General features: G+C 42.7%; 1 protein-coding gene across 1 annotated transcript in view; it reads right to left on the reverse strand.

Annotated features, from left to right (window-relative positions):
- Window positions 1-23,888, reverse strand: part of ADAMTS17 (ADAM metallopeptidase with thrombospondin type 1 motif 17) — a 191,678-nt gene that overhangs the window by 12,247 nt on the left and 155,543 nt on the right. The window lies entirely within an intron of this gene.

Here is a 23,888-nt window from a genome sequence, read left to right on the forward strand (position 1 = left end):
TATCTTTTTTGGGGGGTGTGGAACCAATTGTCTGCCTTTCAGTGATTTCTTATGGGAAAATTTGCTTTGGTTTAAGAGTGGATTTGGATTACAAGCGCGGTCCTGGAACGAATTATGCTCGTAATCTGAGGCACCACTGTATATTTTTATAGCAGTCATAGAGGTACATGATAAAGTTTTGCCTTCCTGCAGACACTGCTTACAGTGTATAGGTGGGAGATGCAGTGTGGATGGTTAGTATTATTGGTAAAGCTATCCCATTGTTTTATATTTCATTACTGAAGACGATTTCTGATCATTTCTTTATACATCTTTTATAATCTAACAATAAAAGTAAGTAAATTTCACAGTGCGCACAATATGAGAACGTCCTTTTCATGGCAGCTTTCATAAAATGTCACAGGCTCTGTCCACCTGCCACTAGAGACCAGTGAATTTTTTCCAGATGCCACATAACTATTTCCAAGCTGGAAGGATCAGTGTTTTCTCAGATGCAGACGTTTGCACATATGTTGTTTCTCCACGGAGCAGAGTGTCCTTTATACAGTGACTGAGGGGTCATAAACCAAACAACACACAACGCTGTCCGCAATACAGGACATAGCAGTGAAACAATGCCTGTCTCTGCATGTGAACAGTCCTCTGCCCCAGGAGTGCAGTGTAATCCAGCCACTTGCCCTGTGCCACTTCTGCACTCGCTCCTATAAAGTTTTATGGAGTAGAAGGCTGAGAATAAAACAGCCCATTTTACAAGACCAACATATTTTGGAAAGCTGCCCCTGAAGAGAACACAGGAAGACGAGTGGAACTTAATAATAAAATGGGAATATATGTTATGGATAATGTAGCAGATTGTGTTATATTTCAATGCGGATTGTGTCTGGTTAATGTAAGGTAATGTGACGATATGACCGTATATGTGCTGCACTTCTTACTCCTTTGTTATTTCATGGATATGGAAAGAAGAAACACATCCTCCTCCTCTTCTTGGGACTGACAGCGGGCCCCTTACAGCTATGCTCATATATAATAGGGAACTCCATAAATAACATTTTCCTAAGAAGAAGCTGTGAGTCTTCCAATAATAATAAAGAGTCACAAATGTCAAACAAAGGTCATAGAGACCTGTCATGTAATGCAATTGTTCAATGTAATCTTTGACGATGCTCCACCATGTGAGCTATACATAGTATTACAGCAGAGGGGCATCCAGTACAGCAGAGAACACTTTAATTTCACACTGCCAAGCCATAAGTCTGGGGAGTTTTCTCTGACATACAATTATGACACAAATAGACACCAATGTTAAAAAAAAAGTGTACTGTGTGATAATCTGTGAAAAATAAACCATACTCTCCTGCCCTGATCCCCCACCACTGCTGTTCTGAGGATGCCCAGTCCCTGATGCTTTCTGCTTTTCCTTGGTTTGTTTTACTTCCCATTCGTGCAGTAACTGCCTGCTCAGCCAATCACTGACTGACGTGAGTCATACTGCTCCAGCGATTGGTTGCATGAATGGGAAGTCAAAGGAACTGGGAAAAGTAGCACTTGGGACTGGGCCCCTTCAGAATGGCAATGGTGGGGGATCAGGTCAGAAGAGTTTTTTTGTTTTTTGTTTTTTAAACAGCAACAGAACTACTACTATATATGGTTACGCACACATTGGTTAAGAGAAAGCAATGGTGTTTAGTACCATACTAGAGGAATGTCTCAGAGGTTAGCATGCTAAGCTATTACACTGAATTCTCCAGGTGCTGATACATTAAATGATGCCTCACTGCCAATATCATTTGAATATACAGATAGATAGATAGATAGATAGATAGATAGATAGATAGATAGATAGGAGATAGATGATAGATAGATAGATAGATAGATAGATAGATAGATAGATAGATAGGAGATAGATAATAGATAGATAGGAGATAGATAGATAGATAGATAGATAGATAGATAGATAGATAGATAGATAGATAGATAGATAGGAGATAGATAGATAGATAGGAGATAGATAGATAGATAGATAGATAGATAGATAGGAGATAGATAGATAGATAGATAGATAGATAGGAGATAGATAGATAGGGAGATAGGGAGATAGATAAATATCTTTAACCCCCTAAGGTCTGAGCCAATTTTCATTTTGAAATGGGCCCTTATTTTTTACGTCACTAATTTTACTTTGCAATGGCAGACTTAATTTTTGCATTAAATATTCTGCAAAACCAGAAAAAATGTATATGTGTGGTGAAAATGAAAATGAAAATAAAACGCAATTTTATTTAATTGGGGGGGGGGGAGGGGGGCTCTTACACCATTTGCCCTGGGGTAAAACTGACATGTTATATATGTTCCTCATGTCAGTGAGATTACAACGATATGTATCTTGTATAACTTTTATTTTATTTGACAGCTTTTAAATTTTTTTTTTTTTAAACAACTAAATGTTCCTTATTTTGCTCTATTCCTTTGGTCTATGGGGCTGTGTGAGGTGTCATTTTTTTGTGCCATGATCTGTACTTTCTATTGGTACCTTGTTTGCATATATGCAACTTTTTGATCACTTTTTATTACAATTTCCTGGATTTGATGCAACCAAAATGCGCAATTTTTCACTTGGCCGTTTACCGTGCGAGATCAGGAAAGTGATAATTTACTAGTAAGGACAATTATGCACGCAGACAGCGTACACTAACCCTAACCCATAACCCTAGCCGTGCGGTGCTCTATTACTTTGTTCTGCAGCAGACCAGATACATAGAATACCGAGTCGGGATCAGTGTCACTCCGATCGCGGAGGGGGGATCCACCCACTAGACCACCACTGATAGGCACCGCAGGGCATTTAAATGCAGCTGTCATGTCATTTAAATGCTCTTATTAGCGGGAGTGATGATCACCACCAAGTGTATGCACTCCGGCCGGGATTCCCCACGGAACTTACGTTGTGTAAACATAGCCTAAAGCTGAAACTAGAGGTGGGTCATAATGAATTATATAAAATAAAGAACTTCTGGTGTGCTATATACTCTAATCAGGGTCATATTTGCCACTAGGCACCCGTTAACTGGTGCCTAGGGGCGGCACTCTGCGGGGAACAATTTTTTTTAAAATATTTTTTTACCCCGTCCGCTGACATAGGCACCGGCCAACGGATGCCCAGTCTGTGGCCAGGGGGGAATTGATGGGTCCCCGGGGTGCAGTTTCCGGCAGAGGCAGCCTGTACCACAATGCTTGAACTTCTCCCCTGCTCGGCAATGACGTCACATGTGCACGCCGCCAAGCAGGTGAGAAGTTCGGGCACCGCGGGGCTGCAGCTGTGAGTTTCCATCTGTCTTTGCCGGAAGCTCACCCCGGCCACGAAGCTAACCCCGGCCACAAAGCTGCATTGGGGGGACCTGCTCCACCTGCCCTCCGGCTGCCCCCCGGCCATTCCGTCTTCCCTCCCTGCCCCCCAGCCTCTCCCCCTGAACCCCCAGCTTCTCTCCTGCCCTCCAGTCTCTCTCCTGCCCTCCAGCTTCTCCCCCTGCCTCCTAGCTTTTCCCCCTGCACCCCCCAGCTTCTCCCCCTGCCCCCCCAGCTTCTCCCCCTGAACCCTCCAGCTTCTCCCCCTGCTTCTCCCCTGCACCCCAGCTTCTCTCCCTGCCCCAGCCTCTCCCCCTGCACCCCCAGCTTCTCCCCTCCCCCCCCCTGCCCCCAGCCTCTCTCCCTGAACCCCCCAGCTTCTCCCCTTCCCCCAGCTGCTCCCCCTGCTTCTCCCCTGCCCCCCAGCTGCTCCCCCTGCTTCTCCCCTGCCCCCCAGCTGCTCCCCTGCCCCCCAGCTTCTCCCCCTGCCCCCAGCCTCTCCCCTGCCCCGCTGCTGCTCCTCCTGCCCCCAGCCTCTCCCCCTGCACCCCCCAATTTCTCCCCCTGCACCCCCAATTTCTCCCCCTGCACCCCCTAGCGTCTCCCCCTGCACCCCCAGCTTCTCCCCCTGCACCCTCAGCCTCTCCCCCTGCCTCCCAGCTTCTCCCCTGCCCCCCAGCTAATCCCCCTGTCCCTAGCTTCTCTTCCAGCCCCCCAGCTACCCCCCTGCCCCCTATCTGCTCACCCCAGCTGCCCCCATCTTCACCCCTGACACCCTAGCTGCCCCTCCCCGCTGCTCCCCTGCCCAACCAGCTGCTCCCCCTGCCCCCCCCCATCTTCACCCCTGACACCCTAGCTGCCCCTCCCCGCTGCTCCCCTGCCCAACCAGTCAGTGCACACTGATTGGCTGAGTGGGGCATCGGGCTTGCAGGGGGTTAAGGGTTCTGCTGCTTACTTGCAGCGGGATGACAATTCCACCCCAGTATGTAATCCTATTGAAACTAACAAAAGGGGTATCGCAGCGGATTTTGCAGCAAACTCGCAGCAGGAAATCTGCTGCGATTACGTTACGTGTGAACCCACCCTTAGACTGTGTTTCCGCATATACGTTCAGAAATGCAGTGAAAATTACACTTCCATTTCTCCCTTTAAAGCCAAGTGGTGATGCAGATAATCCCGGCAACATTATGCAGCCATTGCGGAGAGAAATGGGGGTGTGGTTCACACTGTTCAGATCACAATCTGAACGCATTTGTGGAATACAGCCTAATAAACAATACAACACGTCTGGTACAGCTGATCACACTGCAGAGCCCAGACAGACAGTTTAGGCACACATGAAGTAATGCAATGGAAATGCAACGTGAATGCATCATTTAACTGCAGTGCTGCATCATTTTATTGCGTTGGGATGTTGTTACACTTTATTAAAGCCAAAGCCAGGAACAGACTATAAACAGAGAACAGGTCATAAAGGAAAGCCTGAGATTTCTTCTGTTTTCAAATCCATTCCTGACTTTGGCTTTAAAAATCTGTTACAAGCATTACACGTCCATTAAACGTGTGAATGCGGCCTCAGAGTCTGTAAACAAAGGAATGCAGCAGAAACACATATGTGGGGACATAGCCTTTGGATCTTTTTAATGTTAGGCTGGATCTGTATGCATCGTGTGAGCCAATGCAGACAAATAGCGATGTAAACTCCAGCTACAATAAAACGTACACTTTATTTAATCACAGTAAAATTCCATGGACCATGATTTTTTACTTTTCTACTTAGCCAATACAGACAGGTGATTTCTGGAATAATATAGGTTCATAAAAGGGTCAACTACTCAACTATTGAATACAAAGCTAGGAACAGGTCATAAATGGAGAACAAGTATAAAGGAAAGACTGATGCTGCGTTTACACGGAACGATTATCGTGCGAATTCGCACTATAACGATCTAATTCGAACGATAACTGTACGTGTAAATGCAGCGAACGATCAAACGACGAGCGAGAAATCGTTCATTTTGATCTATCAACAACTTCTCAAATCGTCGTTGATCATTCGCAAAAAAATTGCAGATCGTTCTGTGTGAACAGTCGTTCACCGATTTAACCAATGTGTGAGATAGGCCTAAGCGATCGCAAAACGATGGCAAAATGAATTTTCCATACGATATAGCGTACCGTCTAAACGCTGATCATTATGAAAAAAAAACGTTACTTCGACATCGTTAATCGTACGATCGGGCGAATTATCGTTTTGTGTAAACGTAGCATGAGACTCTTCAATTCAAGTCAATTCTTGGCTTTGTATTCAAAAATTTCAATTAAACACCTCGATATGTGAATACACCCAAAGGCCACAACCACAAAACACCTTTTTTTTTTTTTTTTTGGTCTTTTGATAAATTTGTTTTTGGACAGACATTATTTTGCATCCAAATATCGGATGTAATTTCAAAACAACAACCATTATTTGTGCAACAACGGACGTTATTTGGGTGCAAAATGACGGCTGTTCAAAAGAAAAGGGCAGTCTAAAAACCAAAAAAAGAAGTTGTGTGGTTGTGGCCTAAAGCAGATGTTCAATATGTAGTAATACAGGGAATCTGGAAAGGGACACACATGTTACCTCTATGCTGAGACACAGAGTTACGAGCCTGAAGCAAGGTTCTAATGACAACATTTCCTGTTCTCATTCCTGTCAGCTACCATTTTGCCAAGTGGACCTTATGACATTCGGGTGTCTTCCAATGCATGCATCACCTTCAAGTTGTGTCAAACGTAATGGAATTTCATGTTTTTAGAGTGTAGGAGGAAACTGGAGTATCTGGATTAAATCCATGTAAACACGAGGAGAACATACAAACTCCATATAGATGTTGCTCTTGGGCAGATTTGACTCCTGTGCTGCATGGCAACAGTGCCAACCACAATAAATCTGTGCCAAAATATTGTTTTAATTAATGAGTGTTTGAAGAAAACAGTCCATGGTTACACTATTGATGAATATACCCCTTATATAACACCATTTGGAATGCATTTGTACCCATTACTGTTTGCATCAGCGTTGTAAGTGACCATAACGGTTTCTGATTTTTTTTTTTTAGTGCTACCATTTTTATAGCAGAATAATAATTTTGTAACCACTAGCACCACTGTTTTAAAACAAATCTTAGTTCCCACCATTATATGACTGCAGTTATTCACCTGACCAGCAGAGGGAGCAGCTAGACATAATATAGCAAACTTAAAATAAACGAGACACAACTGAGGGGTTAAACTCATGCATCTACCCAGACAGAAAATAATCAGGTGAATGTGGGTTTGGGTAGCAGGTCCCACCACACCCAGTCCCTCCAGAGTAGCAGGGAACGTTTTAGGATAATACAGCTGCACCAGTCCAACCTTGCAGTCCAACACTAACATTCCAGTGTGATTGCCGAGAGAGGCTCCCTGCACATTTTCCAAGCCGGTAGTCTGACTGTCTGGGCTGCCAGCACTAACAAGGAGAAATCCCTGCTCTGCTGATTAACACAGATCAGCCACAATTCTCAAAGCACCTACAAGATCCGGAGCTGCGAATGGGACACATGAAAGACACATGCTGCACCGCATGCAATATACATAAGCAGCATGGGCCATAATGAAGAGCAGAGACATATAAAACATTATAACACTGTCATAAAAAACCTGGTGTCGCGTATATGTAACAAAAACTTATACAGAAGAGTAAAATATTAAAGCATCTTATTGTGGTACACATAGAAACCACAGAGCAAAACTTAGGCTTCTACTAGGGGCTATGCACCATACAGGCAGACCATGTGGCAGATTTAGGGCCCTCTCCTTTTCCTAAATGCAGTGTCCCGATACCCATCAACATTCTGCTGACATGTTTAGGTTGTAGGGTGGCTATCTACAGAAAATGTATTATCTCCTTTCACTTTAATCTTTTCTGGGTGTCTAAAATTGAACATTTTATAGTTTATACTGTTTATGTAAATAACAGTTATATATGTATATGTGGTGTGCCCCCGAGACGTTATGTCGGAGGAACAGCCGGTCACTTGCTAGAGGGTGAGGTGTGACGCAAGATCTATGGTGGTTGGCCGAGATACAGCCAGGCCCAGTGATGTTATGTCGTGACGCCAAAGCCAGTTGGGTATACAGGTATGGTGGCACACCTGCTTTTAGTTTCAAGGGCCGGTTGTACCTTGTTCCCCTGTGGACAGTGACCTGCCGGGTTGCATCCCTTGGGATGTTAAAAGCACGGTGGTCCAGTTGTGGAGTGTTGACCCACCCGGACTATCAGTACTGCCACCCACAGAAAGGGGAAATGTCCCAAGGATGTGGTATAAATGGTGTTGGTGTGGGGTGAAGAATCACAGAGTCTCTTTATTATAAATAATTTTGTTTTACTTAAAAAGTACTTGTGTGCAGCACAACATACAACTTTTCCCTTGATAGGGTATGTTTCTCTTGAGAAAGCTCTTGATAATACACTTGATAATACACTCAGTAGTACACTTGATAATACAGAAACCAGATCTGTGATAGGGATACAGTGAAGACTACAGTCGTGCTGACTGAGTTGCGTGTTGAGACATACAAAGAATCAGAGGAGCAGAGAGGAGGATGTTGTGAGAGTCCCAACCCAAAGTAGTACTGTGCTCTGCTGGGATATTGGAGGGTGAGGTTGAAGAAAACCTAGAAGAAGAAGAGAATACTTGTGCCCATGTTTTGACCTTTGGGGCTTCGCACCACCAGTGTCGGGTGACCCGTCCTAGAGGGTGACACAAGGCCCCAGACCTGGGGGGAGCGGAATGCTGAGGATTTCGTGCTGATAACCGCGCTGCGAGATAGAGTTCCTAGGCCTTAGCAACTTTGCTCTATCCAGATCAGTTCCTAGGTTCTTTTGGCTTTTGTGGAGACTGTCCTGCACTGTAACTCTCCTAGTCCACAGCGTGGGTTGAGGGTATCTCTGACTTGTCCTCTCCTGTAGGAGTTTAACACTGCATAGTGTTGTGTACAGTAAACTGAGGGGAAACTGTGGGAACCTGACTAAGAATGACCTTTTCAAGGTAGGGGGACCTGGCAGAGGGCCAGGGCCCAAAAGGACCACTGTAGGGAGCTTTCTAGCTTGTGTCCTTCCCCTACAACATCCAACACAAAAGACTCATACACTTCCTCTACCCATGTGACTTACTTCCTCAGCGTATCTAAGGTGCGCTGTGAGTGGGTGAAGAGTGCATTAGAAGTAAAGTGAGAGATGATAAGATAGAAGAAGACATTTCCATAGATTCACAGATCCATGTTACACACACATAAACAATAACCCTTTCCATACTTCAGCTGTGCAGCATCTGTGTACATACATCTGTAACAATGACAACTAGTGGCAAAACTTTATCACTACTTTCATCACCACTGACTCACAATAAGTATAGGCTTTTACGAAAGATGTAACCAATAGCAACACCAGTGGGACACCACATATATAACAGTTTATATAACAGTTTATACTGTACTGCTTTACATTGCTTAATGTGAGCATACACTAAGGTACTGAGATGTGCAATAAATACTTCTGTGGTCTGTAAATTGTGGTCACATGACCTTTCCTCAGACAAGCTTCTGTCTAGAAGCCACTAGAAGGTTCTGTGGGAGAATTCCAACCCAATTTCCAGGGCTAGAACCAATCATTACAGACTAAGACTAATCAGTGTTGGTTAATCTGGCCCAAGCCAGAGATGTAAGAGGTTTTCTGCAAGATCTGTGCAGATATCTAATCAGTCTAGTCATGACCTTATCGAGAGTAGGGACTCCTGTAAAGTTTCTCCCAGCCAGCAATGCTTGTCTTGCAGAAGGCTAATCTAACCCTGTCTCTACCATTGCATAGCGTTGCAATCCAACTCAAGTGAGCTCTGGGTCAGCCATGGTGAACTACAACATGGTACTACCCAGGAACTGTCTCCAGTCCACCCTGAAAGGGTATCTACTCAATTCTCAGCTAAATTTGTAGGGCTCCTCAATTACAAAATATTTTAGCAAATGCATTTATTTAGCAAACATGCCTCCTCCTGATATGCCCACCATTTTTTTCTCACCTTTTTTTGACAGCTCTTTGTTTAGGTTACCATCACTCTGATCTAAAAGGAGTGATCTGGTTGGTGTATATACAGTATAGCCGTAATGTTGATGTATACAGATGTGGTATGTTGCATTAACATGGAAAAAAATCTCCTATCTCCTATCACTGAATATTGCATTGACATAAGTATTCCGAGGCCTTTACTCATTACTAAGTTGAAGTACCTCTTTTTCTAAAATACTTCTCTGCAGATCTTTTCAGGCTCAAAAACAGTCAGAGAGTTGTTCCTATGCCACTCCTGTACTGTCTTGGCTGTGTGCTTCAGGTCACTGTCTTGTTGGAAAGTGAACCTTTGGTCCAGTCTGGAGATCAGGTTTTTATTAGGAATATCTCTTAGCAGTACCTGGTTTCCTGCAGACATGACACTTTATCTTGGTTTATTCTGACCAGGGAATCTTTTTTTCTCACAGTGTGAGAGTCCTTTAGGTGCTTTTTAAAAAATTTTTTGCAAATCCCAGGTGGCTTTCACATGTCTTTTACTAAGGAGAAGATTTTCTCTGGTCGCTCGGCCATTAAGCCCAGATTGGTTGATTGCTGCACTGATGGTTGACCTTCAGGAAGTTTTTCCCATTGGCACACAGGATCTTTGCAGCTCAGCCAGTTGCAAAGGTCATCACTCAAGACCCTTCTTATCTGATTGTTTAGCTGGGTGGGGCAGTCTGCTCTTTGAAGAGTCCTGGTTGGTTCCAAATTTTTCCATTTAAAGCGACTCTGTACCCACAATCTGACCCCCCCAAACCACTTGTACCTTCGGATAGCTGCTTTTAATTCAAGCTCTGTCCTGGGGTCCGTTCGGCAGGGGATGCAGTTATTGTCCTAAAAACAACTTTTAATCCAGTAGCGCTGTGTCTAACGGCCGGGGCTTAATTTTGTATATGCATTAGGCTGGCACCACCTCTCCGTCCTTCCTCCCCACCCTCCTCATCATTAGGAATGATCCAGGAACATTTACTGCTGTTTGAGCTTTGCACAGGTGTATTAACGATCCAGCCCATGTTCATTATACACACAGGTGGGGAATAGGAAGCAATCTGCCTGGAGCATTCCTAATGATGAGGAGGGTGGGGAGGAAGGACGGAGAGGTGGTGCCAGCCTAATGCATATACAAATGTAAGCCTCGGCTGTTAGACACAGCGCTGCCGGCTTAAAAGTTGATTAGAATTATGGAGGCCACTGCACTCTTACTGTTTCATTTAAGCAGAATTTTTTGATTACCCTTCTCATGATCTGTGTCTCTGCAAAATCTTGTCTCTGAACTCTACAGGCAGTTCTTTCCTCCTCATGGCTTGGTTTTTGCTCTGTTAAACACTGGGTTTGTTTGTGTCCAAAAAATGTCCAATTATTTGAATTCGATACAGGAGACACCAGAGCTAAATTTCAAGTGTCATAGCAAAGAATAAAAAATACTCGTTTTGAGGTATTCAGTGCAGAACGATGGAGAAGCTTAAATAATGTCTCAACTTAACAAAATGTGAAAAAGGTGAAAGTGTCTCAAGACTTTATGAATGCATTGTGTATGAGGGTTTATTAGGTGAGAGAACAGATTTATTATGCTACAGATGACATGGTATCATCACTACAGACGCTAGAAGTCTGAGCCATAAACAAAGGTCTTTATTTTTCACGTTTTCATGCATCTTTTTGGCACGCTTACTGATGAGCACAGGTGCAATTGAGGTCATTGTTATTGTGTCCAATGGGTTATTCTGATGACGTCACAACTACATCTTCAGTAATCAAGACAATCCCACAGCAATTTGCTCTGCGTACACGTCAACAATGCTGAGGTAAAAGAAGACTTTTATACGATGGGTTCTAAGATCTGATGTGAAGAGCAAATAGAGCTGGAGTCTGTCAGTGATTATATGATTTCAATTCTATGAAGAATACGACATGAGGCTGGGCATGCCCTATCAAGATCTGAAAAGACATATCTATTATTATTTTAGACCCAACCTCATGGGAATGGCTAGCCTCAGGCCTAATAGTACTTAAACTAGAGACATTGGTTGCATTGATAAATTACTCCTATTAAATGCAAATGGAAAAGTCAAGTAGATTTTAAGTATGAAGTATATGTTCTTCTCAGAACACCATTCTCCTTTGAACAATAAAATTAATCAATGTAAAAAGTTGAGTAACTTTGCAATTACATTGTGTTACTCATCTTGTACTTATTCCAAGTTACCACTCATAATATATTCTAGAGCTACATATGGCAATAGATTCTCTACTGATTTACAGAACTTGCTTTCAATTCCCATAACCATGTTATGACTACAGAATATCTCTGAGGGACATTCAATGAATAGTGTATACCATGATGTCTAGATATACTACACTCAGCCCAGGACTGCGATGAATCCAGGGATTATTCTGATTCCATTGGAGTCGGGAAGGAATGTTCTCCCTGTGATGGGACAATTGTTATCTGCCTCATAGGGGTTTTTGCCTTCCCCTGGATCAACACAGTAGGGTTTCTCTGGGTTGAACCTGATGGACTCTTGTCTTCTTTTAACCTTATTAACTATGTTACTATGTAGAAAGTTTCTTACAATGTACAAAGTTTCTTATGATCACGGGGACTATTGATCTATGCAAAATTTGCTGAAGAGTTAGTGACCATTCATAAGTTAAAAGCTAAGACCAATGGAGTAAGGCTCCATTTACATACTGTGATATGCCACACATGATTATGTCATATACCACGTAAGTTTTGTTATTAAACCAAACACAGTGACTACATATGGACTGTTTTTCAACGTTAATAAAGTACAGTGGTCCCTCAACATACGATATTAATTGGTTCCAGGACCACCATTGTATGTTGAAAATATTATATGTTGAGACCAAAATTCTATGGAAAACTGGCCCAGGTACAGAGCAGTACAGGGCATATAGTATCACACAATACTCTAGAGAATTACTACTAGACAGCCAACCAGTGGGGATTTACCAGTAAAATGGCCAGTTTCATTGGTTGATCATCTAGTTATTTACATGTGCTGCCGATCCTGACTGTCCATAGCCTTGTATGTTGAGTCTGGTCTCAAGTTACGATGGTCCAGAAAGGACCATTGTATGTTGGAAATATTGTACCTAGTGCATGAAAGCACCTTTAGGCTATGTTCACACAGTATGAAAATGAAGGCTGCTTTTATTGGACAGCCGTCATTTAACAGAAAATAACAGCCATTAATTTAAAACGGCTGTTAATCATATAGTTCCGGACGTTATTTCACATTAAATGACGGCCAATCAACATAAGCATTTGTTGTGCGGTTTTTGTGCTAAATTCGATGTGGTTTTTCGTGTGGCTTTTGAGTAATTTTTTTCAAGCTTCCATTCATTTTAACATGATCTTTCAAGCTAAACCAAAAAATGTCACTTCTTTTCTCATTGCTGCTTTTCGAGAACCATGTACTTTTTTTTTTTAGCATTTCCTACTAAAGTCAAAAGAAGATTGAAACTGCATGTTTTGGGGGCATTTTTTGTGCAAGATCAGGAAAATATTTCTCAAAGCTTTGGATCCTACTTACATGTATTAACTGTCTACTGAGAATGTGGGCCACTGACCCATACTGACAGAGACTGAGGGGTGACAAGACAACAGTGACAGGTATGGGGCTAGTAAATCCTGCCCTGCAGTATAACCGCGGGTCACATTCGGAGAACAGGTCACTCTTTTGAATCAGGGCCAATGTAGTAATCTCTGCTAAGCGGCCAGATAAACCTTTCAGTCAGGACAAGTGTGGGCAGCTCCATGCAATATCCTCAGTGTCCCTAGAAGCGCACTCTCAGGGATTTGAAATTGTTTAACATCCCCCGGACGTGTGCTTAAGGCTCACACACAAAGCACGCCATTCACACAACGGCCCTGAGAGGGATCTGGCATATTGGGTTTCAGTTTTTATTTCCACTACACGAAGAAACAGAAAAGATCCTTTCTATAGAGAGAAACTTACAAGACTGAACTTCACGTACCCTCTGTGTAAACAGCCAGGACTTCCTTTAAATCAATCACCCCTTTCTACATATAAACAGATGGAGTATATTTTTATATCAGACATAAGCTTCTCTCAGCAAGAGCTTACAATTACAACGGACATGGACTCCTATAACTTTGATCAACATAAAGCAGTGTTTCAAAAACTAGTTTCAGAATTAAAGAATATAATAAAATACAGGTATTCTAGACAAGGTCCACAAATTAACAATGTAGACTTGCCAAGATGTTGAGATCTGATCGGCTCCCATGTAATTGAATGGGTATTCTGGTATTCTGAGCCTGGGTATTCTGAGGGACAGTTTAGGACCAGTGATGATACTACTCACCTGACATCTTGCTATTAAACGTTTAGGCTATGTTCACACTACGTAAAAGTACAGCTGTTGTTGCCATCGGATATGCTCCGGCTGGGATCCCATGTGGACCCGCAAATAACTGATACGTAAGTTTTCTGCGGCCGCAATTCAGTGAATTGCGGCCGCAGAAAGCTCTGTCAATTCACATAATGAAGCAAGCGGCTCCAGCCTCTTGCTTCATTGTGTGCTGTGGAGTGTTCTGATGCGGGCGCACGCTGATGCGCCCGCATCAGAACACTACGGCAATAAAGATCATCGGGCCGGTACTGCAGTACCGGCCGGGATGATCTGTGCAGAGACCGGCCGTTCCATGACCCGGTATATTAATGGAGTTGATGTCAGGGCTTTGTGTAGGTCCAGTCACATTGTTCCTCACTTAAAGGGGTTATCCAGCGCTACAAAAACATGGCCACTTTTCCCCCTACTGTTGTCTCCAGTTCAGGTGCAGTTTGCAGTTAAGCTTTATTTACTTCAATGAAACTGAGTTTCAAAACCGCACCCAAACTGGAGAGAACAGTAGGGGGAAAGTGGCCATGTTTTTGTAGCGCTGGATAACCCCTTTAATTCACCCATGTTTTAATGGACCTTGGTTCCTCCACTGGGGCACAGCCATGCTGGAACAGAAAAGAGCCCAACCCAAACTGTTCCCACAAAGTTATAAATGTTTTGGTATTCTGAAGCATTAACATTTATTTTTACTGAAACTAAGGGGCCTAGGCCAACCCTTGAAAGCGCCCCATAACATTATGACATATGACACAATATAATCAGACAGGTAATGTTCTCCTGACAGTTGTCAAATCCAGACTCATGCATCAGATGAGTCTGGAGAAAGTGTGATCCATCACTCCACAGAATACATATCCATTGCTTCAGTGGTGTCCAGTGGTGGTATGCTTCACACCACTCCTTTCATGGTTGGCAGTCGCATAGCTACCATGAAGGCGGGTTACGGGGCTCGCTATATCAGGGGGCCCGGTGGCCTGCTCCTCCAGTAGGGCTTCCTAAGCCTGCATCATTTGCAGTAAACGGCAGCCGAGCAGCCAAATGTCTCTTTAACCCCACGTGCTCCTGATGAGTGCTTACAGTTAAATCTGGCACTGTGATTGACATGGGGAGAAGCCATTGGGTCCCCACCCTGCCAATCATTCTTATGGCCGCAGGCCGCGCTGTGCCTTCATCCACAAGAGGCCACTTCCTTCCTTAGTGCCGCACAAGTGATGTCACTCATGTGCTCGCAGAGCAAGGAGAGAAGACACTAGAGAGCCGGGAGGGAAGATTGCAGAGCCAGGTGAGTATGTCTTTTTTCCATTTTTTTAATCACACAAGGGGAGATGCGTACCATGGGGGACACTGTCTACTGGGGAGGGGATAGTAGGGGAGATGGTCAAAGTGGGGAGGCTATCTACTGGGAGGGTGGGGTACTGGTGGAGATGCCTTACATGGAGGGATGCTATTTACTGGTGTGGGGTACTAGGGGAGATGCCTAATAGATGCTATTTACTGGAAGGAGCACAAACTAATAGGGGGATTTCCTACAGTGCCTATGCTTAGTGGGATGCCTATTTCAATGGGGAATGCTACACTGGGAGGGCGCTAACTACCAGAGGGGTTATCTCCAAGGGATGCCTACTGGGGGTGGGGGAGTGCTTTCTATAAGAGAGCTGCCCACATGGGGAATACTACAAATTGGGGGGATTACAGCTAGCTACCAGGGAGACTACCTAGTAGGGGGATTGGGTACATGGGTGATACTACCTTCTTGGGGGTCTACTTGTACAGAAAGGCATAACTGGAGGATAGGCTTAACTACTATACGGGGGTAGAGAGGGGCCTAACTAATATTTGGAAAGACAGAATGACCTAACTATTATATGGGTGCACAGAGAGGCCTAACTGTTATATGGGGGCACAGAAGGGTCTAACTAATATATGGAAACAGAGCGGCCTAACCACTATATAGGCGCACAGAGGAGGCAATGCAAATGCAAAGGATGACGATGGTGCCTAGTGTGAGGAGCCTATAATATTTGTCTGACAGATTCTAAGGAGGTGAGTCAATGCTGGGAGAAGACCTTATGATGAAGAAAAAAAAGGCAAAGTTAGGAACTCCGATCAGAGAAGAAACCCATGTAATTCATTTAAAGAAGACAGCCCCGTGAGTCACCTAGAGAAGACGTTCCCTGTGAGTCACTGGATGTAACTGCACTGTAATCACTTATACGGTTAGTAGAGCCTGTGTACAGCTGGTATCTACCTCTGTATGGTCACTGTATGAGGTGGGCGATATTGGTCTTAGTACAATGGATTTTATTCAGTAATGGTGGCATCAATTAGTATGTGATGGTGATTTCACCATCCCAACATTTCCACAACTCAATAATACCACTTACAGTGGACCAAGAAAGATCAGTTCATAAAATTCTGTGAGCTCTGGGTCAGAAAGACCCATTCTTTCCAAATGTTTGTAAAAGCAGACTTCATTGCTAGGGGCTGGATTTTACACACTTGTGGTAATGGGATTGACTGAAATACCTGAATTCAATGAATAAGGGGTGGGCCCAAATTTTGTCCATATAGTGTGTATCACAAGAACATTGTGGTACAGTATAGGAGCATAGCGGACTATGTGCACTGTATTATAGTTTTTAATATGGATTGGGTATGTTATATTTATATTGCTGTTTTATATGTAGTAAAACGTGTTGTTTTTACCCAGAAGACGGTTTCAAAGTATTTCCAAGCCGGAAGGAAATCCAACAGTAAACCAGCAGAAGATTGTGGGGAAAATACCCCATGGTTTTCCTGCAGACGTCATCAACCGAATCTAACAGTGCCAGCCTGTATTTTATCAATACATTGCTGAAAGGGGCTGTCGTGATGTGCCGCCAGGCATGACGGCATCTGTTAGCACTTTACTGAAACCACGTATGCTGTAAATGTTGCATGAATTTTGCTCACAGGTCCTGTGGGAAAACAGAAGGGAATTTCTAGCAACATTGAAGGGTTAAGAAGTACTGTAATTGGAAATTAGATTAAATTATGGAATTATGAGTCATGAAACTCTACTACTACTGTCTGTGTGCCTTGACTTTGGTGCACAATGTTACAAAACCTAGCATCTTTTGGCAGATCTGTTTTTAAATACAATTAAGTTCTAGACCTTTCCGTCCATCAAGAAGGGGGTGACTTAAAGTAAAATGAAGGAAGGTAACTACATGGAAAGGGGGCATTGCTTAAAAAAAATTATAAAGTAAGCCAAAAGCAATGTAAGCCAACCAATAATTTGAATATAAATGTAGCCATGAATTCTTAAGATGTATTAGGTTGATCAAACAGCATAAACCACTCGGATACATATAATGTGTTCTTCATCTTTACCAACAGGGGCAAACTGACATCACTTCCTGCATTTGGTCTCTTTTTTTGCTGTTACTTAAGACCAAATGGCCTTAGTGATGGAGCCTTGGCTGCAGTTTCCCAGTAAGTGAGACACCTATTGGGTGATTTTATAGCATTGTATTTCATATAGAGAATAAAGACAATTGCAAAGACATAGTATATCACATCCCCTGTTGATTTAACATTATTTATTGGTAATGACAATACGGAAGTACAAATGTACCTTGTATTTTTATAGGTAAAATATCCAACTCTACATCCCTGTACTGTTCTTCTCACCCATGGATTTGATCACTTTCTGGTTTATTCTCTGAACTGTTACCCTGCTGTTGCCCTTTACCCACAATCTCCTTCACTTACATAGAGACTAACAAGCAATATGCAGTTCTGCAGTTGAACTAAGCATGCTTGACCATCTCAGTGAATGCACTAAGATGGTTGTAACCAAGGGCAACAAGGCAAAACAAAGAAGGCAAATGGGGTATTAGTAAGTATACATATATGAGTGGTTGTTATAAGTGTGACCGCCACTTATTGTCTAAGGGTCCATTTACACAGAAAGATTATCTGAAAGATTATCTGCCCAAGATTTGAAGCCAAAGCCAGGAACAGACTATGAACAGAGAACGGGTCATAAAGGAAAGCCTGAGATTTCTCCTCTTTTCAAAGCCATTCCTGGCTTTGGCTTCAAGTCTTTGGCAGATAATCTCTCAGATAATCTTTCTGTGTAAATAGACCCTTATGTTTCCTGGCTTTGGCTTCAAGTCTTTGGCAGATAATCTGTCAGATAATCTTTCTGTGTAAATAGACCCTTATGTGTATCTACAGTGCCACTAGGGGCTCAAATCTATGTGTGTGTAAATGGTAAAATGTGTATTTTAAATGTAAATTATGTAGAGTATTTTATTTTTGTTTCCATAGATCATTTTTAGGTTGCAAGCTAGCAATAGTTATTAAGAATTCCACATCAGACTGGGAAGGGTTACAGTGGGCGTTTCTTTTTTTTTTATGGGTGTTAGGTAACTTCATAAGCCGGAGAACCCCTTTAATGAGCTGTTTTATATGTCAAGTATTCTGGGGCGGCAGGTCTAAAGTGAGAGAACCATCTCTCCAACCACTAGCCAAAAAATATTAAGGATTGGTCTGGTTCCATGATCAACCAACAGTAGCAGCTATTATGCTGATGTCAAAGTGAGAAGTCGGTAGTAGAGTCAGAGAGTGGGTGGAAGGGTGAGATTTGTAAATTCCGATCCAGAGCGCGGAGCCCAGGCAGCTTCTGGAACCTGCACCCGCACAGTCAGCACGTCTAGTACCTGGGGATATAAATGCCACTGGAAACTGAGATGTTATCAATAGGTTTAAAAAAGAAACCACGCTGCTGACAGAGATCCCAGGAACGGCACTGCAAGTGTGAATGTGGTCAGTGAGCGTGGGAATGCGGTATGTCAAGTCAATATAGGGCTGCCAAGTCTTGAAGAATTCCAGCACTTTCACACAGCTATGTACTTCTAGTTAAAGAGGCAGAAATAGAGACAGCAAAAGGTGAGAGGGGCCTGGGAAAGAGAAAAGAATCTTTATACCAGCGCTTGCTCGGCAGACTTTAACACCTGCTAATGAAAACACATCAAAGCCATAACTGGCCCAGTAAAAGGGATTACAAATCAGTAAAATTAAAGACAGGCTGAGCGTAAAGCGCACTACAAACCGCTCTTACTGTGAAATGTGAGAGATTAGGGGAAAAAAGCAGCCGCTACCCTACCAATTTCCTTTGTACACCTGAAGCCGTGATTAATACACTAGATGCCGTTAGATGAAGCGTAATGCCGACTATGGTGCGGCTAATAACATCCAGAGCGTACACAAATCAATGTCCAGTCATTGGGAATCTGTGACTAGCCAATGATTGGTAAAGTAATAGCATGGACCAAAACGTGCTGCCTATGATAACAACAGGACACTAATTTTTATAGAAAAATCCATGCTAGCATTGCTGCCCCTAAATCATATAACTAATAAAGCCAGAATTGCTATTGGCTAGTTTCAGATGAGCGTAATACAGATGTATTTTGAGTCCATATTACAGAAAAAAGTCCCGGATGGATTCAACTCACTCTTTGAATGCACAATATAGATCTATGATGCTTACTAGAGTTGAGCGAGCACTAAAATATTTGAGTGCTCGACTCGAATAACGAGCCCCGTTAAAAACAAGCATTTAAGCAGGTGCCCTCTGCTCGGCATAGTGGAGGGTATCTGGTTAATTATGAACTCCCAGGGGGTTAAATTTACTTCCTGGGGGCCAAACTGTGCACTATTTAGGGGGGGTGGAATTATAAATACCAATACGGTCTTCTTTCATCCCTGGTCTGAGCGGCATTAGTGAAGAAAGAAGTTAGAAGAACGGGCAGTAAGTATAATTTCTGCAGCCTATCAACAAGCTTTTTCTATTTCGAGCACCTGAGCAGCATGTGGTGCTTGGCTGAGCATCGCACTTGATCGTGCACCCGATGCTCGATCACGCTCCATCCTCAGTCGAGAATGCTCGCTCAACACTAATGCTTACAGTTCAGGTGACTAGATTCACGGTCCAGCCAGGACTTGCTTCTGTATTTTACGATTATCTGAAAGTGACCCAAGACTAAAGCCAAAAGGAATGTTTTACCAATCCAAGATGACATTCCAGTATTATTTACTGCATGTGACCATGGCTAGCATTGAAAAAGAAGAATGTTTTACCCGTGTAGCTGTGTTCATTCTCTGCAATAGTTATACTTTAGTAGATTTATTCACGCTGAGCACCATCAGATTATATCAGCTGTACCACATTTATTTCTTGCTCACTGTTTTCACTATCAGGATTTTGCTAGACGTAGTGCCAACTGCTCACTGTCTCTTTGTGTTATTTACTAACAGTATTATTTACTTCTATATGTTTCTGTATGAGATCTGTATCTTCCGGAATTATTGCCTTGTCCATGAGTCAAAAAATATACAGTCAAAAAATATATTGTAATGTGTTGCGCTCTTCCGCATCAATATACCTACCATCTTAAACAAAAAGTGGATATCTTCGGTGAACATCTTACCTAAAACGATATCTTTTTTTCCATACATGCAGGTGGATAAAACATCTGCAAATAACTGATAGCAGCGAAAAAACCAACGCGTTTCAGACCTGTGACTTGGAGTCCTATTAGCGATTTATAACGATAAACGATCGCATACAAGATTGTTTATCGTTAACCTGAAATCGTTCACCATATTACACAGAACGATAGTCATTAGGTATGATCGTTACAACGATTGTTACTATGATTGTTTACTCCATCTGATCCCCGCAAAAGACGGAACGATGTGGAATTACGCTGAACAATTAGTGAAGAAATACCGAATTAAAGCAAACAATCAGCAGTGATTTTAGGGTCAGGTTTGAATCAACGACACACAAACTTTTTTCGAACGTTGTCTGGAATTACACAGGACGATTATCGTTTAAATTGGAATGATATAACAATTAACAGGTAACAGGTCCAAATTTTTTATTGTTACCCAGGGTTAAGTACCGTATATTTTTATCAACCTATATTTGTTTTTTTAAGATATTAAACAGAGATGTTTTAAGGAAGACATGTACCAGGAATATCCAGGAAAGTCGCTTTTCTCCAGAGCCCAATCCTAATCAGGTGAAACTCTCAAAAGGTAAAGGCTGTATAACATGGCACGATAATCCGGGGAAGTGAGTGCTGACCTGTCAGTTCAGCACGCGATTAACCCTTGTTGCCTGGTCGCTGCCTGTGCTCTTACACACACATACAGCAAGCAGGAAGCAGTGGGAGGGACCACAATCAGCCGGCGTTTTACATGTCAGCTGATTGTGGTCTTTTCACGTGCCCTATTACAAACAAATTATATTGGCCCAAACAGCCGATAATTGGCCAAGTAGGGCCAATAATCGCTTAGTGTAATAGGGCCTTAGGCCATGTTCACACAACGTATGTTTAGCTTAAATCATGGTCGTTGTTGCAATTGATTTATGCTAAACATAAATCGTATTTGAATGAATAGAATCCCAGCCACACAGTATACACACAGTATACTCTCCGGCCGGGATTCCATCCGGCCGCATGAAAAACTGACATGTCAGTTTTGTGCGGCTGCTATTCATTGAATAGAGGCCGCAGAGATATGTCAGTTCACACAATGCACTCTATTGTGTGCAATGGTGAACTGGGAATTCACCGAATTCACCAGAAATTAAGATCTTCAGGATGATCTTCAGTAACAGAACAGAAAAGTAACATTCACAGATCGGCCGGTGTTATACCATGTCTGAACATGGCCTTAAGTGGTAAGCTGTCTTTAATGTTGCCATTTTTAAACACATACTATCCGCCAGACTTCTGCAACAGGGACAAAGGCCCAAAGGGCTGAAACATCACCACGATTATGTCGCTACTACGCATATTTAAAAATACATCTAATCAAGGATGATGATTTTGAATAAGTTTTAGAAGTTTGCATAAACTCCATGACATTGGACCAAGTGCAGAGTAATCATGTATATACCCATCTCTTAGAAATGGCTCAAAAGTGTCACATACAACCATCCTGAATGTTGCTACCAACAATGGTAAGTGATGGAGTCAAAGTGGGGAGGTCTGTAACTTTGTTTTCAGGAGTTCAAGAACTCTACTATGTTATTTATTTTTGGATTATCAACTTAATTCCTGGCCGCATACTCTATGGAATGGAAATGAATGGAAAGATGCTTATGTTTGCACCCGTCTCTCCACACTGACGTCTATGGGATTTATGGAACCTGAGTGCTGCTAGCTGCCACAGGGTCAGTATATTATAGGCATCCGCTTTCTTGTTAAAGCTTGCTTTATAACCATGTCGGAGGAAGGATTTTTTTTATTGTTATGTATGCCTATTATTATATGTACTTAATAATGGTAGTCTACTTTGTCTTTATTACGCCTGCAGAGGTAATATAAACCACCATGAAAATGTATTTGTTACACGGATTAGTGTAAGTGGCATTTTACATTTCTTTGTGTTTTCTTTCGTAAGCACATTGTAACGCTCACTGTCCCGCACTTATTGATAATGGCATATATGAAGTGGGATGATAAGGAGAATTGGAAGTGCTTTATTGAAAGAAGAATCATTCTAAATGAATGTGGCACACTTGGAAATGTTTGCCTATATAAATGTCTTTTTATGCTCAAAAAGCACCATTAGAAAAAACTATTCACATGTTACAGAGACATCAAAGAAATCCAAAATCCAAAAGCATCCACGGAAAAAAAAAATCTAATTTTTACTCAGCCGAGTGCCGTACAACGTTTTGACCTGTCAGGGTCTTTTTTAAGTATGATCTACTAGTGCTGCTGAACTCTCTAGATTGTCTGGTATATCACAGAGACATATTCAAAATTTTGACCAGTCTGATTTTGAGCGTTCAGACTGCGACCAATCAGAAGAACGAGCCAAGGAAGGTAAGTATTTCCGTGCCTTCCTCTACTCGCTCTTTGTCCTGGACAACTCATATGGCCCTATTCCACGGAACGATTATCGTTCGTTTTCGGACGATATCGACCGCTACGGACGATAATCGTTCCGTGGAATAGAGTGCAACGATCAGCCGACATCGTTCATGTCGGCTGATCGTTGCAGTCGCTTGTTTTTCAACATGTTGAAAAACAAGCGACTGATATAGCAGCGATCTGCTGCCGTCGCTCCGTTGAATAGGAGCATCGTCAGCAGACGCTGCTATATCCTATGGGCTGCCCGGACGATCTAGCGATCCCCCGGGCAGCCCCCCCGCAGCTCCCCGCCGCCCCCTCCCGCACTCACCCGCTCGCTGCAGCAGCGTTGAATAGCGGCGGCGGCGAACGAGGAGCAAACGAGCGCTGACAGCGCTTGTTTGCTCCTCCAACGACCCGTGGAATAGGGCCAATAGACTCACATTATGCGGCTGTCCAGATCACATAACACAGAGCTGGGAGAGAATGCGATGCATGCGGACCTCTCAGATTTGTTCTCCTGATCAGTCACAGTCTGCACACTCAGACCCCAGCCAATCAAAAGTTTTTTGTAATGACAGGTACTCTTTAAAAGACATATCTTTGTGCCAACAATTCAAATAAACTAAAACTTCTACAAGACCATGGTTTTGGCAGTTTTGGCAGCAGAGAGAAAAAAAGAGCAAAACTTTGCACATTTAATGCAAAAAAAAAAGAACAATTCACACAAAAAAATATTAGAATATTGTTAAAATATACCTATCACAAACACACATTGTCCTCTACTGATGTGCCCTTTTGGAAAGTATGGACATACAGTAGTGGTACATATTTCCATATGCGTTGGAAATGTCCCCCTCTGAAACATCTTTAAAATAATTGGTGATATCTGTGTTGTACTGTCTGCCCCAGACTCCCCTGTATCCTCTTGTTTCCTGAACCTGCCTACTATCAACACTGCATTAGATGGTAGTTGGCCCCATCATTATTGCGGCCAGATCTTTCAATTCACCCATATGCAAACTAGAGCTACCTCCTTCCCTTAAAGAGATTATTAATAGAGTATCCCATAGCTGTTCCCAAAAACTCCTATCACCATA

Source organism: Dendropsophus ebraccatus, chromosome 1, assembly GCF_027789765.1.
Source record: "Dendropsophus ebraccatus isolate aDenEbr1 chromosome 1, aDenEbr1.pat, whole genome shotgun sequence".
NCBI classification, from domain to species: domain Eukaryota; kingdom Metazoa; phylum Chordata; class Amphibia; order Anura; family Hylidae; genus Dendropsophus; species Dendropsophus ebraccatus.